This window comes from Brassica oleracea, chromosome C3 (assembly GCF_000695525.1).
Source record: "Brassica oleracea var. oleracea cultivar TO1000 chromosome C3, BOL, whole genome shotgun sequence".
In the NCBI taxonomy this organism is placed as follows: domain Eukaryota; kingdom Viridiplantae; phylum Streptophyta; class Magnoliopsida; order Brassicales; family Brassicaceae; genus Brassica; species Brassica oleracea.
Genome location: NC_027750.1, coordinates 30,179,307 through 30,188,935, shown reverse-complemented (window position 1 = coordinate 30,188,935; position 9,629 = coordinate 30,179,307).

Sequence of the window (9,629 nt, the reverse complement as noted above, 5' to 3'; positions counted from 1 at the left end):
TCCATCCGTAATTGAAACTAAAATTAAAACCGAAGAACAAGCTGAACATATCCAGAGATCAAAGACATCAAATTTTTAACTCTAGGTGAAACAAACAGAACCAACAAACTACAATCATCAATCACATGCATAATGAAACAACAGAAGAACCGGTTTACCTTTCGATCTGAGGTGAAAGCTTCGATTTGAGCCACCGAGGGAAAGCTTGGAGGAGAAGTCCCACGGAGAGAGATAACCAACAAACTACATATAAAAACAACAGATCAGACATAATCAAAGACATGCATATTCAAGAACACAACAACCGCTTACCTTTCGATTTCAAGAGAGACACCCAGAGAGAGCTCCGACGCGTCGAGGAGGACCACAGAGAGAGAGGTCGCCGAGAAGAGTCACCGGAGACGACGCCGCCGATGAGAGACACCGAAGGAGACGCCGCCGAGAAGAGTCACCGAAGGAGACGTCGAATCGCCTTTCGTCGAACAGAGCTTTCGAGAGATCAAGAGAGAGAGAGAGAGTTGATCGCGAGAGGCGCGTAACCGATTCCTCCATCCTCTCGTTTCGTGACACCTGTCACTAAGGGGCGGGTCTTCCAGGCCTTGCGCAAGGGGCGAGTCTTGGGCTTCTGTCTTTTCCTTCATTTTTTTTAATTGGATTTAATGTAAGGGTTGGGCTAAGAATCCATGATAAAGGTGCTCTTAGAGAATTAGAGCAAAAATTTGTTGAGTATCATGTGACTGAAGCCTTTGAAAATCCTTTAACAAAAAAATGCGACTGATGAAGCCTGTAATCCTCTTGCATCTGTAACTATAGCATGTAATTTTAGTTACATCCAAAATGTCATTTGATAAGACTTCTATATTTTATCTATGATATTTTAATTGAACAGACAACACTCAATTACCAAAAAAAACTAGACCAAATTTTGTATCTTAGATGTTATGCATATCCACCTCTTTAGTAAAAAAGACGTATCCACCAGACGTTTTTGTATTCATATTTTAGTTATATGCTAAACTTTAAGGGTATAACTAGATTCTGTTTCAAAGGCGGGTATATATATATATATATTTTTTTCTTAAATAATTTTTATATCTATGTTTTTCTTGTAATCATATTTGTATATTTGTGTTTAATATTAATTTAATTTAATATAATTTTAGGTAATTATATTAAATATGTCAAGTTGCATAACTATACACTTATACCTTATGCATTTCAGAAATTATTTTTAAACTTTGTTCATAAAGATTACAACATATTATTTTTTCTTAGTAGTTATCTAACATAATTAGTCAAGAATATTTGTATCCAAAAAAACCGATTCGGTATCGACCTGAAAATTAAAATCTCATACTCTATTAGACATGGCTTATATATTTGAACGGCTCTTAATATGTTATATCAAAAACCAATATCAAACCCAACCCGCAACGAAAACTGAACAATTTGTTTTAAAAAATGTTTGAAAATTTTAATTTTTAATATATTATGTTATATATATGTGTATATATATATATATATGTAAATGGGTTAATATGGTCTTTACTAACTTAAAGTAAAATCACATTTAATAAATATTTTTAATCGAATAACCTATTTAAAACCTGCTAAACTAAATGAGTTTATATGAATATTTATTTCTAATAAAATTTCACTTAAACCCTGTTAAACCCTATTTTAAACATCAAGTGTTTTGTTAATTGATAAACCCTATTTTAAACATCAAGTGTTTTGTTAATTGATAAACTTAATGTATGTGTAAAATATTTAAAATTTCAAAAAAATAATGTCTAGTTGAATAAATCCTAATTTCTTGGGCTGAGATATAAGTTATGTTGTTGTAGAGTGATAATAATTTTTGAAAAAATATATCAAAGTTTATTATATATAATTATGAGGAATAATTATCATATCATTATAGAAAGATATGTCAATAATGTAACTGTATACATAATTATATAACATAATGTGTTATATTAATCAAATAAAAGGTTAAAATTCTAAAAATAATTTTTATTTAAACACCAATAACAAAAAAAAACAAAAATATATGGCAACAAAAATGTATTTTTAATGTCGAGCATTAATTTTAACCTTTATATGGGTTTATATTTTTATGGTACATGACCAATTGTATAAGGTTTTTTCGTATTACACATTTGTTGCCAAATATAAGGGTTTATATTTTTATTTAAACACTCAATAACGAAAAAATACAAAAAGATATTTTTATAAATTTTTGTTGCCATATACGTAGTCCTTTAAAATATGACTTAAAGTGGTCATCCTTTTAAAATAGGACTTAAAGTGGTTATCCCTTTAAAATAAGACTTTAAAGTATATTCATTTAAATGCAGTTATATTTTAGATGCACTTATATAATGTTATGCGGTTGTGTTTTAGATGCAATTATATTAAGTTGGACTAAACCTATATCAGTAAGTCATATTTGTAATTTAATAGAACAGATAGAATGTGATTATATTTGTTAATATTCTAGGGACAAATAAAATAAAAGTTAATGCCTAAAGCATTTAAAAAAAAAAAAAAGTCACGTGATTTTTTTGACTAGGATTTAGCTTTTTAACATTTGAATTTCGTTCCTTCTGGCGTTGATGGTTTTAAATTTAAATTGGTCTAGTTGTTATTAGTTTGGATTTATGGTTTACTCTTAGACAATTTATTAATTTTTAAAATATATACTAGATCTCGACCCGCGCAACCGCGCAGATTTTTGTTTTCATTTATTTATATATATATATATTTTTTTTTATTTTAATTCTAAATTGGTATATATTATAATATATGTGTCTATCAATTTTTAAAACATAATAAGTTTACGGCATATTTATTTCATTGAATAGATTGTTTTAAGCTTTCACATATATTTATATCTTCTTCTATATATATATTTTCGAATTATTATTTCATTATTAAAATTGTAACTATATATATAAAGATTAGTAAAATATTGTTTTATTGTCATATTCAAAGATATTGTAACATTTCACAAATTTAGAAAGTTTTTAAAAAATTGAACTTTCTGCTTCATAGATTTATATTATCGAGTAAATAATTAAACATTTATTTTTTGTTTAATTTTTAAAATAAAATATATAGTTTAAATTTTTTTTCATTGGTTTAAGGTAGTAAAAATTAATCATTGTTAGATAATATGATTTTTGTTATTTTAATTTTTTTTTTATACTTTTAAAAGTTAACATAGACAAATATTTAAATATTTAACATATGGAGGTATAATATTACAACATTAAATCATATTTATTTAATTTATACTATCTATAAATTCAATTGATCATCTATTGTTTAAATCCAATTATTGATAGTCCAATAAAAATTTCTGGTAGACCCAAAATTTAAATGGTAAGATTAGATATTAAATGTAACAAGACTTTCTAGGAATATGTCTATTGGGTCCATTTTTTAAAAGATGAATCAAAGTTGAGACTTTTGTTTTAATATATAAGATTGTTTTGTTAACTCTAAAAACATGTCATATTTGTTTAGAGTCCCGGTATTATCTACTAATTTTTTTTTGATATTGGAAAAAAATATTTATTAACTTTTTAAGATGATCCATTTTGATTTTCTCTCTTATTAGAGGTGAAACATTTACAATTGCTAAATACAGTGACTAGTATACAATTATATGACGATGGATGACTGCCTTTTGCTGTGAAACTTCCACCAGCAGTGCAGAGGAGAGGCCCTTCGTGAAGATATCAGCAAGTTGCTCGGATGTGGACGTTTTCTAGGATCAGAAGGAAGCGCTATTCTGACCACTACGTGCGTTTCATTCTCTTTGATTTTATCACTTGCCCTGGAACAAGACATATCAGCTAATCCGCTTCCGTAGCAGAAACCTTTGATAGCAACAGAAGTTAAAAGAGGTTCACTTGGCAATCTAAGAAACATGCCACTGTCTCCCGCTCATTCTGTAGCTCAAGTTTAACTTAGGTAGCGCTACCTTTAGCAAGCAAGTGAGTTACAAATTCTTTATCATGATATATCCCTTCGGCAGAGCGAGTGGCTCTTCTAGGCGGGCAGCTGTATGACAACAGTTTCAGATGGTTTTTTTCCTGTCTAATTCAACTGGCAAGGTCAATTTCCAAGTTATGACATGTGGGTAAAGCTTAAGGACGACATAAAAGATTAATATGAAATCATATATAAAAATTATTATAAATATATTTGCAAAATTAACTAAAAATATATATTATAAATATTATTTGTGAAATAATTTTTAGAATTTTTTTGTTGAAATGTGAAATTTATATAATTTTTTAGGTTTTGTTTGTGTTATCACTACATCAATTTTAAAGAAAAAATGATGAAATAACTTAGTAAAAAATATAGCAAAATTTCTATGTTATTATGACATGTAAAATTTTAGTGACAAAGTTTTTGATTTTGGAAATATTTTTGAAAAGGATAATAACAAAATTAACTAAATATCATAAAAATTGATATTGAAATAAAATAATAAAAAATTTGAATACATACCATCTATACTATTAAAAGAGAAACATTTTAAAAAAATTTACCGTTGGACCATTTCATTAGATTTAATTTTTATTTTGGTCTTATCTTATATATTTGTAACACTACGTTACTCAATAACATTATACCGTATATTTATCCGATTTTTACTCCTTTGGTGATATAACCATTATAACAACCACATATGTTTTTATCTTTAATCTAAAAGCACGACTGCAACTGTACATATTGCAATGTAATAGACATGTTCTCTTATACAAATTCCTTCCCTATTCTAACACATATTATATTCTTCTTAACTCTTTTTTAACAAAATCTATAAACAATATATTTTCAACTTCCCGTAACCTCCTCACCAATATATTCCCGCATTGCAAGGTATTTAAATGAGTATATCACACACAATCCTTTTTCAAATATGTTGCATGCGATTTATTAATTTAAAAATATGTTTTTATTACATTAATAATATAATGAACTTCTTTGATTAAAAACATATTATTGCATTCTATTAAGAAACAAAAAAATGACTTTTTTTTTATTGATATTCAATGTAGCGATTTATTTTATAGTTCATGAATAATTGCATATAGAGTTATTAATTATTTAAAATTAAAGAATTATAGTGTAATAATATTAACGACACATGCAGAATAATATTAAATTTGCTTAAGCCTATTAATAAAATTAATATTATACATGCAGGATAATGTTATGCATTCCAGTATATCCTTTATAAATGATACATGCAGAATAATATTAAATTCGTTTAGACCTATTAATAAAATTACTATTATTCGTATGTCTATTTTAGCAATCATAAATTAAATTTAATTAATAGATCTAAACCCATTGTATGCATCTAAATAGAAAAAATAAATTATCTACATTAAAACTATAATGTTATTGATCACTACAAAACCAATAACTTAAAATGTATAATATAAATACGATATATTTACTTTATATGAAAAATAAAATATTTTTAGTTTCATGTACTATTATAAAGTATATGCAAATTTTAATCCAAATTTAAAAGAATATTATAAAAAAAAATTCTTAATTCTTGTCGGGTGTTGGTTTACGGGTTAATGGCGGGTTTGTAGGTTTTATCAGATTCTTAACTATTAGGTTTTCATTAAATCTGAATTTTGTGAAAACACACCAGTTGATAGAACCTCTGATAAAATGTTATATGAAAAAATATAAACCAGCCCATATTATATACGACAACCGAATTTACCCGTTCAACCGCGGATCTGGTTCGGATATAAGAATATTTCTTATGTCTTAATTCATATATAAACCATATATGTACCCACACTAAAAAGAGTTAAATAATTAGTAAAAAATAGATTGCTTTCTTCGCACCATTTAAATGTATATGCACTATTAGTCATCAAGATTCGTTTTCGGTTCATTTATTTTTGGTTTATAGACCTATTGGTTCTAAAAATTTATAAACCGTTCATGTATTTACAAAGTTTGATTTGGTTTCAGTTGGGTCATTTTGGTTTTTGGTTGGGTAAAGTAGAAAAGTTGGGAAATGGCTAATATGCGAAAAACAAAAAAAATTGGGTCCAATTCAGTTTCGTTCGATTCTGATTTTTTGGGTAATTACAGATTTGTAGATAAAAATATCAGATAATTAGAGTTTTCAGTTTAGATATCAAGTAATTTGAGTTTTTCGTATTAAGTATCTGATAATTCATATGATTTTTGAATACAAAATATCCGGGTAATTCAGTGATTCAGATAATGCGGAATATAAAAATATTATTTTCTGATATTTGGGTATTTAAAAATTAAATATAATTAATAATTATAAGCGTATAATTTTATTTTAAAAATTCAGATATCCTTTTGGTTCTCAGTTCGGTTTCAATTTCCTGGTTCTAAAGATATATGATATGTTCTGTTATTTATGAAATTCAGTTCACTTTAGATTTCGGTTTTTTTCAGTTTAGTACGGTTCGGTTGGCGTCAAACCTATAATACTACAATTAAATAGTTATTAAAATTCTTAAAAATACTACAATTAAAATATAATTATCTCTATCCCAAAATTATTTAAAACAAATATATTCGTTAAGCAAAAAAAAATTATTTTAACTAGAACTTAACTAAGTCAATAGGTAAAATTGAAAATATTATTAAATTAATAGAAATCTAACGAAATATTTATTTATTATTTTTAAACTGATAAATGTTTTTAAATCAGTTTATCCTTTTTAGCAATATTTTTGAGCATTGCGAAGAAAACTTTGTTATATACATACATACATTAGAAGTGGAATAACAACAACAAAAAAATTGTTAGGTTGTCAAAAAAAAAAATTGTTAGAAAGTTCTCTTGGAGCCACGAACAAAGTTCACTTGCGAGCCTCAGTAACTACAATATTGAGACTTTGTCGCCATTAGCCAAATTGGTGACTTGTTGCGAGTTAAATGCGACAAGACAACCCCATAACGTTTTTCACAAGCTTATTTTCTTATTCACATGCGGTTTTCGGTTACTTCTCACAAATTCTTCTATTTTATAAAGTTATTTGGTCGGTTCCAAAAAGAACGAGTTTAGTGTTAATCGAAAGTGTACTATTCTATCTAACCCAAATTTGGATATTTTCTAACTAATGTTGGAGGATATCTAACCCAAATTTGGATATTTTCTCAAATTGATCGTCTATTAAAATCCACTATATTAACTATCAAGACCAAAATTCAAGTTCAGACTAATCAAACAACAATAACTTAGTTTCTAGAGGAAATCACATTCGAAACAGATAATTTATGCAAAACCTCAAAGGATTACCGCCACATGACGATTCACAAATTCATTTGTTCCTCGGGCTTTAGCACGAATTTTTCTTCTTCTTTTAATATTGGTGGGACTGTGCAAAGAAGAAACTTGTTCAACACTGATTGACATGATAAGATGCTAATTAAAGAGGTTTTATAACAACCAATCTAACAGTTAAAAAAACTCTCGAATCATCTATCTTATTAATTTAGAGTCTTAATTTTATCTACTATTGAAAAGTCATAATAGGGCCATTATATTAGTAGTATAACAAAATAATTATATAGTAGATATCAACCAATTACTATGATATTAACGTTTATATAATTTTGACAAAATAAATCTATTAATTATTTTAGTTCCCAAAAATCAGTAACAAACAGCAAAATTACAATCTCCTAACAAGATTTACGTATATTATATAAATATTGTTTCTGAAATATATAATTTACACTAACATTGATATCGACACTATTTATATAATTCCCTCACGTCATAAATACTATAGTATACAATTTTAATATCTTTATTAATAACTATTATTGTAGCTCCATAATGTTTATAAGCACCAAAATAAATTAAATTATTTTGCATTTGCAATATGTAACACAACATCGTACTTCTTTTCATGTCAATATAAAATATATCTCTAACAAAAAATAATCCGCGCAAGTGCGCGGGTAATAACTCTAGTAATTAGTTATAGATAAGGTATAATTACATTTCAAAACTCGTAGACAACGCTTTTAGGCATTATTAGGCACAATGCGATTAATTACTGTCTTCAGCCTTCATAAAAGTGGGCATCTTTCGTAATTTTTATAAGTAATTTGGATCAAACAAGTGTGTGATTGTGTTGGTCAGTATGGCCAATCAGTTGTCTCCACGTCGGAATTTGTATTTCACGTAGTCAAATGCCATTGCGAAGCATCCTAGTCTACAAGAGAAAACTCTTGATTTTTATTAATTGTCTGTTACCTAAGCATGATTCCTTTATATTATTTATTTCTGTAGTCAAATGGTTTGGTTAGAATATTTCATTTGCCCTCGTTTACGGGTACATACTCGCTTGGGTATAAAGAGATACCGTATTTAAAACGTAATGGCTAGAACCTAAAACTTCAGATATAATTATAAAATTAACCTGCATGCTTAAAAGTCAAATATATGGTTGGAGACAATCAATGATGTCACAAGTTATCCTTAATTAATTAAATTTATATAAAGCCAGATAAGGGTGCTATTTATTGTACCAGGAGCAATTCTTGTGGACATAATTCTTATTTCATCTTAATATTTGCTAGGGTTATTGTACTTGTAAATTTTACGCTTTGAATTGTTTTTCAAGTTTCTTTTTACTGTTATAGGGTTAGAGTTGTGATGATGAACTGTGTATGCATTGTTCTAGACTAAACTGTGTTAGTAATATGATTGATATAGTTCGTGTTGTTGTTTGCTGTGTCACTGAGACTTATTGTTTGTTTGTCTTTTTAATTTGTTTCTTGTACTGTTAAGAATACATAAATTATATTAAAGTTGTTGAGAGTACCTTTTGTTTCAGGATATTTTTTCTCCAGTTTAGTTGTGTAAGTTGTGTGTATTAAGTAATAATTTTTATTATCCTTATTATGTTTGTTATATGTTTTTATTTTATTTTTAAACTTGTTGCTCTTATCGGACCTTTAAAACAAATACATGAAGACTTGTAAAAATAACTATAAAATGAGTGACAGTTCTAAGTATTTGGACTTTAATGAGTTTTAAACGAATTTATGTATTTCTCATAAGAAGACAATAGCATTGGCCTGTTGACATTGGACATGTAAGCTATTTTTATTAGACAAGAAGAGTGAGTAGGTGAAGCTGTTGTTGTCGTCTTTGTGTCTGTCGGGATTGTCTCTTGTATCTCCTGTTGTGGTTGTGTTTGTTTATCTTTTATTTGATGGGTAATATGTAAACAAAAATCATTGTTAGTTGTATTTATCAGAGTTCATAACTTACTCTGCTTTTTTGTTTAGGTAATTTCACTGATCTTGGTTGTCGTCTTCGTCTTCTTCGTTGTGAAAGTAAGTTTGTATATTGTTAAATAGCTGGCCGTGTAGTTTGTATTTGTTTAGCTGACTCGATGTATGTGTCGTTGCGTTTTAGTTGAGGTGATTGGTTTGGTATATTTGTTTTGAAGTTTATTTCTAAGATTAGACAAGAAAGAGAGGTAATCATTAATGATTCGTCTTTTTTGGAATTCTAGTTTTTGGTGTTTTGATTGTCTGGGTTGTTGTGGTTTCTTTTAAGCTGTAAAATAAAG